This window comes from Berghia stephanieae, chromosome 8 (assembly GCF_034508935.2).
Source record: "Berghia stephanieae isolate SIO BIC M18660-M18661 chromosome 8, UCSD_Bste_1.3, whole genome shotgun sequence".
Taxonomy (NCBI): domain Eukaryota; kingdom Metazoa; phylum Mollusca; class Gastropoda; order Nudibranchia; family Aeolidiidae; genus Berghia; species Berghia stephanieae.
Window position 1 is genome coordinate 16,033,998 of NC_088367.1, and position 12,500 is coordinate 16,046,497.

At 35.5% G+C, this 12,500-nt stretch overlaps 1 protein-coding gene across 3 annotated transcripts in view; it reads left to right on the plus strand.

Annotated features, from left to right (window-relative positions):
* The window catches only part of LOC144978250 (uncharacterized), a 165,347-nt gene that overhangs the window by 65,694 nt on the left and 87,153 nt on the right, over positions 1-12,500 (plus strand). The window contains exons 1-2 of one of the 3 annotated variants that reach the window (XM_078924084.1): positions 1-65; positions 7,026-7,428. The exon at positions 1-65 is cut by the window's left edge and continues 20 nt beyond it. The gene's annotated coding sequence lies outside the window, so the exon portion shown is untranslated. Of the gene's footprint in view, positions 197-7,025; positions 7,429-12,500 lie in introns of all 3 variants that reach the window. The other 2 variants (XM_078924086.1, XM_078924083.1) reach the window with 2 other exon arrangements.

Sequence of the window (12,500 nt, forward strand, 5' to 3'; positions counted from 1 at the left end):
ATATTGTTGGCTGCTTACTGCTAGCGATCGCGGTGGTGTTTATCGATAACAACATGAAGCGAGAAGTAAGTGAATTGTTGTGGAAAGAATTTAAGGTGTAATTTATTACTTATCATTAGTCATGATATGCTTTTATTTTATTTAGTTTTTCTTTTATTACATTCATTTTTTCCCCTGCATTTGTTAACAACACAAGGTAGGTTCTAACAGCGTTTTCTGATATTATTATATTATATTATTTATTATTATTATTATTATTTATTATTATTATTATTATTTTATTATTATTATTTTATTATTATTATTATTATGATGATGATGATGATGATGATGATGATGATGATAAAAGTTAAACAAATGCACGCTATTAAGTGATATTTTTAAAAGCGGTGACTTGACAGTAGGTTTGATTCAATGCGATTCTGTTGTATTTATTTCCGTATTTTATAATATTGACTGCTGAACTCTGTTGTAAATCTTTGTGTGTGTGTGTGTGTGTGTGTGTGTTTGTGTTTTGGGGATTTTAAAGTTGTTGTTTTTTTTGTTTGTTTGCTTTTTTGTGTGTTTGTTTTTTTGTTTTTTTTTTTTGGGGGGGGGGGGGAGGGGTGTAGGGATCTTAAATAAAGCTCTTTAACAATTGAATAACGATAAGGTTGTAACGCTTTTCAAAATAAAAATATTTACTCTTGTGTCATTTCTGGTTTTGTAAGCGGACAGTTATTTATGCAGTTCATTCATCGATCTTTGTGGTGATTGATTGATTGACTGATCGATCAGTTTAATGGTGTCGACGGCGACATTAACTGAGAAAACGCCATTTTTTGAATTATTTTTATTCTTTGGCTAGGAAAAATAGGATAAACATTAATCCAGACGTTCTTCTTCTTCTTGTTCAAAAGCCCCAAACCTGAGACGGTAAAGAAGTATCGAGTTTAAGTATTGAATTCAATTCATGCTGTGTCGAGGATCATCGGACTTGGATTTTAATCGAGATTTGATTTGAAGAATGTCTGGTTGAAAACGAGAATATTGTGGCCGGTTTTTGTTGCTGTTATCATTATTGGTGTCTTTAGTTGGGTTTTTTGTTTTGTTTGTTTTGTTTGTTTGTTTTTTTTTAATGTTTGGAAAGATAGTCAATGGAGATTGATTTTTTTTTACTCTCTAATTTTTCATGCTGTCTTGTCTATAAGGTCTTTTTAAGGGATGCATGATTAAAGTCGTGCGTTGAAAGGAATTTGTAAAATTTTGTTTATTTCCCCCCCCCCCCCCCCCACCCACTTTTCCCTAGTCTAGGACGCTGTCTTTTGATTGGTCATTATTAGCTTGTGTGGTCAACGAATTAAGTTTGATTGCTTTTAAACCAATTGTACGATATTAGCTTTTGATGATTAAAAAAAAATATTTCTTTTTTTTTACGCCTATCTTTATCTGAATTTATAATAGCTTACGTCTTATTGCTCTTTATTCAAACATTCCCCCCCCCCCCCCCCCCCATCATCCCTACCGCCACTACTACTGCATCGACCACCACATCATTATCCGTACCACCACTACTACAACCACCACATCACCACTACTACTACTACTACTACTACTACTACTACTACTACTGCTACTACTACTACTACTACTACTTCTTCTTCTACTTCTACTACTACTACTACTTCTTCTTCTACTTCTACTACTACTACTACTACTACTACTACTACTACTACTACTACTACTAATATCACTTACACATCACCATCACTACCACGGCCACCTAAACATCATCATTCCTAACACCACTACTGCTACTACAACCACCACATCATCATCTCGACCACCACCACTACTACTACTACAACCACCATCACATCATCATCCCTACCACCACCACTATACAACCACCACCACATCATCCCTACCACCACCAATACAAACACCACATCATCATCATCATCACCACCATCACTACAACTACAACCACCACATCATCTCTACCACCACCACTATTACAATCACCTCCGCATCATCATCATCACCCCTATCACCACGAATGTACAACCACCACCACATCATCTCTATGACCACCACATCATCATCATCCCCACCATCACAACTACAACCACCACCACATCAGCATCATCCCTACTACCATTACTACCACAACTTCCACCACATCATTATCCCTACAACCACTTCTACTACACCCACCAACACATCATCATCTCTGCCGCTACTACTACTACTACAACCTTCACCATATCATCATCCCTACCACCACTATCACAACAACCATCCCCACATCATCATCCCTACCACTACTACTGCTACAACCACAACTATGTCGTCATCCCTATCACCACCGCTTCTATTACTACTACTACAACCACCACCACATCATCATCCCTACCACCACTATAACAACAACCACCACTATATCATTATCTTTACCATCACTATTACTACAACGACCATGACATCATCACCCCTACCATAATCACTACTACTACAACCATCATCATATAACCATCACTATGACCACCACTACTACTACAACCACCATCACCACATCCTACCTATCATGAGTAGTACAACTACCACTACCGCATCCTACCTATCATGATTACTACAACCATCACCACATAACTATCACTTTGACCAACACTACTACTACAACCACCACCACAGTATCCTACCTATCATGAGTACTACAACCACCGCCACACCATCATCTCTATCACTCGTACCACTATAACCACCACCACATCATACCAACAAACCACATGAGTATTTTTTAAAGTGGAAAACTGGGGTGTGTGGTGGCTGTTGACAATGTATGATCACATAGTACCATTCTGTAAATAGACGTCTAGATAAAATTTTACTTTTGTATGTACTCTCACCTTTTGAAATTCCCCCGAGTGGTGTCAGAAATTGCTGCGAGACACATTTTGGATTGCATCTCAGTAAATTTGAATGAAATTAAAATTTATAGGTTAGAGTCGTATGGATGTGTCATCATCTACGCGCTGAAAAATTTCCTCATTTTTTGTGACCAGTCATGCTCAACCCTATGTTTTCTTCTTTTTTTTTTTTTCTCCCTCATTGTGTTCTTTTTTTTTTCTCCCTCATTGTCTTCTTCTTTTTCCCCTCGTAGTCTTTCACATTCTTCTTCTTCTTCTTCTTCTTCTTCTTCTTCTTCTTCTTCTTCTTCTTTTATTATTATTATTATTATTATATTATTATTATTATTATTATTATTATTATTATTATTATTATTATTATTATACTACTACTACTACTACTACTACTACTACTACTACTACTATTTCTTTTCGTCTTTTCTTTGATGTTGGTGTCGTTATTGATTTTGTTTGGTGGGTCCATTTCATTTGGAAAACAACTTGAAATACTAGGTTTTGCTAGGGGGCTCTTAGAATGTTATGGAAAGTTTTAGTTGGTATTGTAATGATTTTAAGATAATTCTCTTAATGGGGGAGCATTTATCTGTTCCTGGATGAAGTGTGACAATAGTTGGAAAACTCTAGGTTCAGTCTTGTGTCCTTTGGTAAGACACTTAACATTTGCATGAACATTTGGCTCATTTGTGAATGAGTATACGTTTAGTTATTAGTAGTGTAAGCTGTATGAATGCTAATACTGTAGGTGCCTAACAGGCGGCGAGCGATATGCAGTAGAATTTGTTCCATGCGCCCTATTGGAAGGATACATCGAACAATGTTGTTTGTTTTTGTTTTGTTTTTTTAAAATTATTTTTCCTAAGTGTTTATAAAGCGCAATATCCATTAATTAAACATGCTCAAGGTGTTCCACAAGGGGTCCCCAGCTAGCAGCGACACTTAACATGTAGGACGAGACAAGACGCCTGTTAGGCGACATTGTAATTTTTTAAAGACTCATTAAGTTTGTTAAAAGCCTAGATTGTCCTATATAAATGTTGGGTGAGTGGAGAGAGAGAGAGAGAGAGAGAGAGAGAGAGAGAGAGAGTCTTTGGAAAAGAGAGAGGGTGAGTGGAGAGAGAGAGAGAGAGAGAGAGAGAGAGAGAGAGAGAGAGAGAGAGAGAGAGTTAACGACCGAAGCCTGTCACAGTTGATCGATTTATTAGGTGATCGGTGTTCACTTATTGTCCGACGCCATCACGCCCCCTGATTTCCTGTCAGGCGAGACGGATCTCACGCACAAAATCAATGGACAAATACTTGAACTTAAACGTAACTATTGAAAAATATTGGAAACAAGTAACGTGTGTATTGGTATCGATCTCCTCCCAGGCTTGCCAACAACTAGGAAATTGGCATTTATTTATTTTTTTTTTTTTTTTTTTTTTTTTTTTTTTTTGTTTTTTGTTTGTTTTTTTTTTTTTGTTTTTTTTTTTTTTTTTTTTTTTTTGTTTTTTTTTTTGTGTTTTTTTACTTGGGGGGGGGGGGGGGGGGTCTTTTTCAAATCTGATTCTGTGACTTTAAAGTGCAACACACGTCGTTAAGCCTCTAAAATATCCTTTCTCGTCTTCTTCTTCCTCGTCCTCCTCCTCCTCCTCCTCCGCCTTCTTCTTCTTCTTCTTCTTCTTCTTCTTCTTCTTCTTCTTCTTCTTCTTCTTCTTCTTCTTCTTCTTCTTCTTCTTCTTCTTCTTCTTCTTCTTCTTCTAATAAATCGACTGACTGTTGATGTGCATATATCCAAAAGAACAGAAGGGGGAAATCTTGTACTTTCTTGATAGTCTTCAGTGCACTTATTAAAGGTTTCACTATTGAGCTGTCACGTGATACCAACTGGTAGGTTGTTCCATTAATGGAACATACTTTGGAGAGGGAAGAAGAAAAAAAAAGAGTAAAGATGACCATCAAAATTAGACAGGGATACCCTTTTTCCGACTAAAACGTGGGATGGACATGGGGATATGAACAAGATCTCAAGTGCTGCCGTTCTATTGCTGAGCCAGCTACCAAACCCCAATAAGGATGTACTCGGAATGGTTTAACTCTATTTTTCCATATAATTCTATGGGTCTTTGGGTTTTGTTGTTGTTTGTTTTGTTTTTGTTTTTCGCTGTTATTGTTTTGTTTTCTTTTGGGGTTGTTTTTTGGGGGGTTTTTTTGTTTGTTTTTTTGTTGATGTTTTTCTCTTCCGACAAGTCCTCCTACTGTCATTATCCAACTCACTTTTTCTACCCACCTATCTATCTCTTCACCTAACTTTCTTTGTCCCTCTTTCATTCGCTATCATTCATCTGCCATCTCCTCGTATCACCCACCACCCCGTTTGTTTAAAAGTCACAGCGTCTATGTTAAGTTAGCAGTTAGCCTCCAAGAAAGAACACAATGCGCTGTAAACTCGAAGCGTCTATCTCGGCCTCCCAAAGGACAATGCGCTGTAAACTATCGCCGTTCAGGCTGGGTGACTGGTAACAAAGACTGGAATGTTTACAGATACTACCTATGGATTGAATCGTCACGCACCGTTGATTTCTCAAGCCAACCCTTTACGTGCATGATATGTACATTACAATAAAATGTTAACCGTTTACGAGAATGCCATTTAACTGAACCCTTGACAATTTATTTATTTTAAAGGATATCTATCTGATGCTTTCTAAGATTGTTAGACCTGTTTTGCATGAAAGCGAATTTTAAATAAAATAATCGTTAAATGGGAACTCCCTTCTTACAGATTTGAATGTTTCAAATCTCATCTGAAAACATGTCGCTTCAAACTGTAAATAAGTACAAGTGTGATTTTTGAGCAAAGGATTGAATATATTGGTGTGTGCGCTTTAGTCACTAGAATACTAATATGTATGTATGTGTGTGTGTGTGTGTGTGTGTGTGTGTGTGTGTGTTTTGATGATATAATAACAATAGTAATAATAATAATGGTGATAATGATGAAAATAATAATATTAACAAAAATAATGATGATGATATTATTATTATTTTTATTATTATTATTATTATTATTATTATTATTAATAATAATAATAATAATAATTTGTTTTATCAGCCAAATGAAAATGACAGTAATGTTTAGTATCCGGCGTTGGTTTGATATCGGGAGACGATTCTGTTTTTTGTTGTTTTTTTTTTCACCCAAAGTATCGACTGCTGGGTTATTGATTATACCAACTCCCGTCGCTCTAGAGACCTTTCTTGCGCATGATGTCCTCTGCGGGAATTTACGACCGATCTTGCACCAGGGAGAAATCAGATCTGTCACCAATCGTGCGTAAATCGTTATCAGTTTAGGCTACAAGTTTGTGCACTATTTAGGAACAGGTTAACGCCAGAAGAGATGTGTATGACTTAGTACCAGACAACGCAGGAAGTAAATAATTACATGATTAATCATCGCAAAAAAAAAAAATAATAAAAAAAAAAAAATAACTCCAAAAAATCATCCTTCTCAGACTGAGGATCGAACCTCAGACCATATAAATGATCGGGCATGCTGCCATTACACCACATGATATTGTTACGGCGAGAATATTCTTACGTCATTTATCGACCGATTGAAATGACCCCCAGCTTGTCCAGAAGTCTCAATCCTGACATTTCTGTGAAGTCTCGGGTTTGGAACTTTTCCATAAATTAATTATCGCACTTGTCGCTTAGTCGGTTTGGTATTTGGAATAAAAGTTTTCTGACCAAAATTGAAATAAACCTGTTTTATCAGATAACAGCGGATTTTCTTGTTATTTAGGCGATTGTGGAGAACTAAACTCGTGTTTCTTTGCCAAGGTAGTAATTCGCTAATTATCAAACTTAAAAACTCACATTCTCATTAGGGTTTTATTTTCTTGTTTTGTGATAAAGTCTGCTTGATGTCTTCGACATGACGTGGAATATGCACTTTCAGCTTGAAGAGAAGAGAAGATATATATATATATATTATATATATATATATATATATATATATATTATATATATATATATAATATATATATATTATATATATATTATATATATATATATATATATATTACTGTGATTACTGTACTAATATATGCATTCTTTTTCTCGTTTCAGGTCCTACAGTAAAAGTTTGACTCGAGTTCAAAAATGTCGATGAGTCTACATATTCCAATCGGATTTTCTTAAAGTCATAAATCGTTATATATATATATCGTATGTATGAGGTACAATTTTCTTTCTTAATTTCAAAACAAGTTTCTTGATATCGTATTTGGATATCATTGGGGTCGACTCGAGAATAATCGACTCATCTATTCACTCATTGGTATACCGTATTCTTGGATTCTGAACTTGGACGTATTCGGATATCCCTGGAATAGACCTCGAGGATACTCCCCTGCCCATTTTCAATTGGGATATCGTTTGTTCTTGGAATCAGGACTTGGATATCTATAACTTGGTTATTGTCACTGGACATGATATTATATGCTTGCAACACTTCCGGCGATACTATAAGGTCAGTAGATTGAGAATGTTTTTGTTGGGTTTTTGTTTGTTTTTTGTTTATTTGTTTGTTTGTTTTTTTTTCTTGTCTTTTGCTTTTTGTTGTTGTTGTTTTGTTTTGTTTTGTTTTTTCAAAAATTAAAATTCAATATTCAATTCTTTATTGTCGGGATATGCTGCATATTACTCAGTGGTACATAGGGGCAATAGCATATGAAAATAAGAATAAATCTTTTCTCGTTTTTATTTTTCCTTTTTTTTTTTATTCTGTTTTTTATTTTTTATTTTTTTTATTTTTTTTTTTTTGGCTATCGCTGCTCCTATATATATAGATAGTATGCGCTTGGCTAAGAAGCTCACAACATTGCCATCCGGAAGTATAACGGACCAACACACAAAACCGTGTGTATCCATGAACGTTTATAGTCCGGTTAATACAGTTTAGTGAGCATTACTCATAAACGCGGATGGCAAAAAACAATAACAAAGACCTGAGTGACGTCACCTAAGAACTATCTATACAACTCGCGATTTGCTTTTCTTTGCGGCCAAATACTTGTCATTTTACGTCTTTTGTTGGCCAGTGTCAGGCGAGAAGTTAACGATGGCGACGGTTAGATCGGTTGGAAAGTAGTCCTACTTTGCGATAAACTTGCGTCGTAGGAGGTATCAAGCAGCTTCTATTGTCCGTTTAACGCTATAGAATCCGGGATAAAATACGGATCCATAGACCTTGTGGCTCTTAAGTCTATTTTTTTTTTTAAACATTCACAAGGCGTGCGATCTCTTACGTTCTGGGTCTTTTGTTTATTTGTTTAATTTTCTTTGATGTTTTATTTTGTTTATTTCAGGACATCCTTTATAGTTTTTATTTTATTTTTTTTGTTTGTTTATTGTTTGTTTTTTTTTTTTGTTTTTTTTTTTTTTTTGTTAATCCTCGGCTTTTCCAATCTGAATAAAATTGGGATCTCTTATCGTCTCAAGTGTGCACAGCTAGGAGGTGTTAATCCCAGTTTTTAAAGAGAAAGAGGACTTGGGAGTTATACTTGCCAACGTTGGAAAATTGATTTTTATCTCGCATTACGTATATAACAATAGTTAGTTCTAACAGTAACTGGATGTGGGGTTTTTTTTCTTCTCTTGATAATTCTATAATGTAATGAGCCATTCACTTGTTGTCAAGAGCTGATAAGAAAGCGCTGGGGCACGCTATGTTTATCGCCAATGTTTCCTGAAGATCAGAAACCTGAAACGTTTCTGTTTTGTTTTGTTTTTCTCCTTCTTTTTCTTCTTCTTCTTTTTCCCTACCTGAGTCGGCGCTCTTCCTTCTTTTCTTTTGATATTTTTCTCTTTGAAGTTTGACATTAAACATTTCATTGGAGTTGTGGGGGTAAACTTGATGATAAGGGTAACGGAGGAGACGTAAGGTCACCAAGCTTACGTACAATCAAAACCGATTAAACCGAGATGCATCAAGGGACTTTATTGTCTGTTTCGGTTTAGCCTGACTTGTACTTATTTGCAGATCTGATACTTCAATTTGTAATTGAAATACTCCCATCTCAAACCAACGCAAAATATTGTCTGTTGCTATTAAATAGCAATATTAAATCAAGTCAAACTCATCTTGCACGAGGTTATCAGACATTCAATTGTATGTATGTAGAGTTTAGATTGATCTTATAAAGCATGATTTTACGTTCACTTTACATCTCATGTCTTAGTGTCTAGAAAGGCATAATGATGTTTTGGGGGTTATCTCTTGTACTTTATGATTCGATTGGGTTTTTGGTTTATAAATCGTTTTTTTTATGATGGTACTGCGATACACGATATATATATATATATATATATATATATATATATATATTATATATATATATATATATATATATATATATATATATAATATATTCAAGGATATGCAATTCACTTTCGATGCATTTGACCCTATCAGTAGATATTAAAACGTCCATCAGAGTCACGAGAATGGCCCATGGAGTCGGAGTGAATCCTTTCCTCTGTTTATGCAAATATATAGAGACCTACTATTCGCCAGATCCAATAGGCCCAGTTACTCAGTACTACTGGGTGGACAGTTGAGGAATGGGGGATGGGGGGGGGGGGGGGGGGGATTTCGGCTGCACCAAAACTGATAACGATCCTTTTGACTGTTAGACAACTGATCCACCACTGAGTTATCGAGACGGGACCTCTTTCATTCGGTGAAATGAAATGAGTTATTCTCAGATTTACTGTAGTTTTGATTAACACTTTCGCATTGACGAGACATTGTATATTGCTATTCGAAATCAAATCAAGCCCATATTGCACTAGGTTATCAGACCTGCAATAGTATGTATGTAGGTTTAGATTTATCTTGAGGTCCCGTCTCGATAACTCAATTTCAATGATTACAAATAGAGAAAAAAATGACATCTCGAATTGTTTTTGGTTTATCGATTTGTTTGATATACCCATGTTCGGTTTATTCGGTTTTTACTGTATTGTTTGTTATATGTCTGTGGATGTTTTTGTGTTAACTTATAGCTCCCTCCTCTGCGTTATATTATCATTACGATATTATGTTTTCTGCCTAACACTAAAAGAAAAAAGCACTTTATTTTTGTCTTTACAGTCAGACATAATATTACTTTAACTTCAAATATTATCAGTTGATTAAGAACCTCACCTTTTTTTTTCACATATTCTTAAACCTGATACTTAACAATGTCTAGGGTTAAGAATGTTTGATCAATTCAAGGTCATCTGAATTCATGGACGTCGGTAAATAAAATATGTATGGCCAAAATGAAAAAAAAATTAATTAATTAATAAAATGCTTTTTGTCAGTATCAGGTGTAGTACAATGTCTCAGGGTTGTCGACTCTTGACTCATGTATTATTGCTGAGGCTGCGTCTGCACACTATTGTTTTTTTGTTTTTTGTTTTCTTGTTTTTGGAAGGGGGTGTTTGGCCTTGATTTTTTGTTTATTGTTGTTGTTTAAGGGGAGGGGGGTATTTATTTTTCTTCGGGATTTTTTGTTTTTTTATTTATTTATTTATTTATTTATTTATTTTTATTTTTTTTTTTTTGGGGGGGGGGGTGTGTTTGTTTGGGGGTTTTTTTGTTGTTGTTTTGTTTGTTTTTTGTTGATTTTTTCTCTTCAATAATATATGTGTGTGTGTCTGTGGCCAAAATTTAAAAAATGTTGCCGAAGCTTGTATTATTGATGCTGTTAGGGCTGTACACTGCTTTTATTAATCGGATTATTTAATTATTTAAAGTATTTATTTATTTATTTATTTATTTATGTAGGTGACCTATTTTTTTCCGGGTTTAATTCGCTTGCTGACAAGTATGTGTATTTTTTACCTTTAATCGTTGTTCAAAAATTGTTTCTGATAAATGGCAGCACATTCATCCTCGTTGTTCAAAAATTGTTTCTGATAAATGGCAGTATATTCATCAACCCATCAAGCCTCTCTTTGACGATTAGATGATACACGCGTCAAAGCGTAGCCATCGTACAGTTATAGATAGAATGCGCTTGGCCAAGGAGTTCACAACATTGCCATCCGGAAGTATAACGGACCAACACACAAACTCTGTGTGACCATGAACTTTTATAGTCTGGTTGATACAGTTTAGTGAGAACAACTCACAAACGCGGATGGCAAAAACAATAACAAAGGCCTGAGTGACGTCATCTGCATACTATCTATAGCCTGACACTGACCAACAAATGACGTCAAAATGCCAGTCTTTTGCCACAAAAGAAAACAAATCGTGAGTTGTATTCAATAGTTCAACCAATGAAATAACTTGTTTCCATGAGCTCTACTAACGACAACTCACTAGACGCTACACAAACCTAAAAGATGACGTCAAACTGCTAGTCTTAGAAGGTTCTCGTGTCAGGCTATAGATAGTATGCAGATGACGTCACTCAGGTCTTTGTTATTGTTTTTGCCATCCGCGTTTGTGAGTTGTTCTCACTAAACTGTATTAACCAGACTATAAAAGTTCATGGTTACACAGAGTTTGTGTGTTGGTCCGTTATACTTCCGGATGGCAATGTTGTGAACTCCTTGGCCAAGCGCCTTCTATCTATAGATAGTTCGAAGTTGACGTCACTCAGGTCTTTGTTATTGTTTTTTGCCATCCGCGTTTATGAGTAATTCTCACTAAACTGTATTCTCTTCTGACATTGTTAGACCTTTCGGCGGCGTTTGATACTATTGATCACGGTATTCTCATTAAATTATAACTTTCGGCTTGTCTGGGACTGTCTTGCAGTGGTTTGAATCTTATTTAGATGGCAGAAAGCAACAGGTTATGATTTTAGATAAACTTTCTCGTCAACATACATTGTCTTTTGGTGGTCCTCAAGGCTCTGTTTTGGGTCCAATTCTTTTTGTTTTGTATACTTCTCCATTATCTAATGTCATCACTGGTCATGGGCTGCGCTATCATCTCTATGCAGATGATACGCAACTTTATGCTTCTGATAAAACTAAAAATCTCGAAAATATTGTGAAACGTGTGGAAGAATGTGTGACGGATGTGAAAGAGTGGATGGATGCAAACAAGTTGAAAATGAATGAGTCAAAAACAGAAGTGATGATTGTGGGAAATAGAGGGCATTGAAGGTGAATGATGGTCTTGAGGTGTTGATTGGGGGTGAAAAGATCAAAGTTTCAAAGACTGTGAAAAATTTGGGTGTCTATTTTGATTCAGAAATGAGAATGTCAGCTCACATTTATGCTCTCTGTAAATCTGTATACTTTCAATTGAAGAAAATCAGTTCGATCCGTCAGTATATTGCAACTGGAACATGTAAAACATTGGTTGTTTCCCTCATTTTTTCGAAACTAGATTATTGTAACTCCCTGCTGGTCAACTTGCCTCAGGCTTCTATTAAACAATTACAACTACTGCAAAACAGTGCAGCAAGATTAGTTTTTGGCAAAAAAAATTTTTGATCATGCAACCCCTTTGTTGGCCTCTCTCCACTGGTTGCCCATTGAAAAGCGCACATATTACAAAGCAGCGTGTCTTGTTTATACGTGTTTGCTGGTATA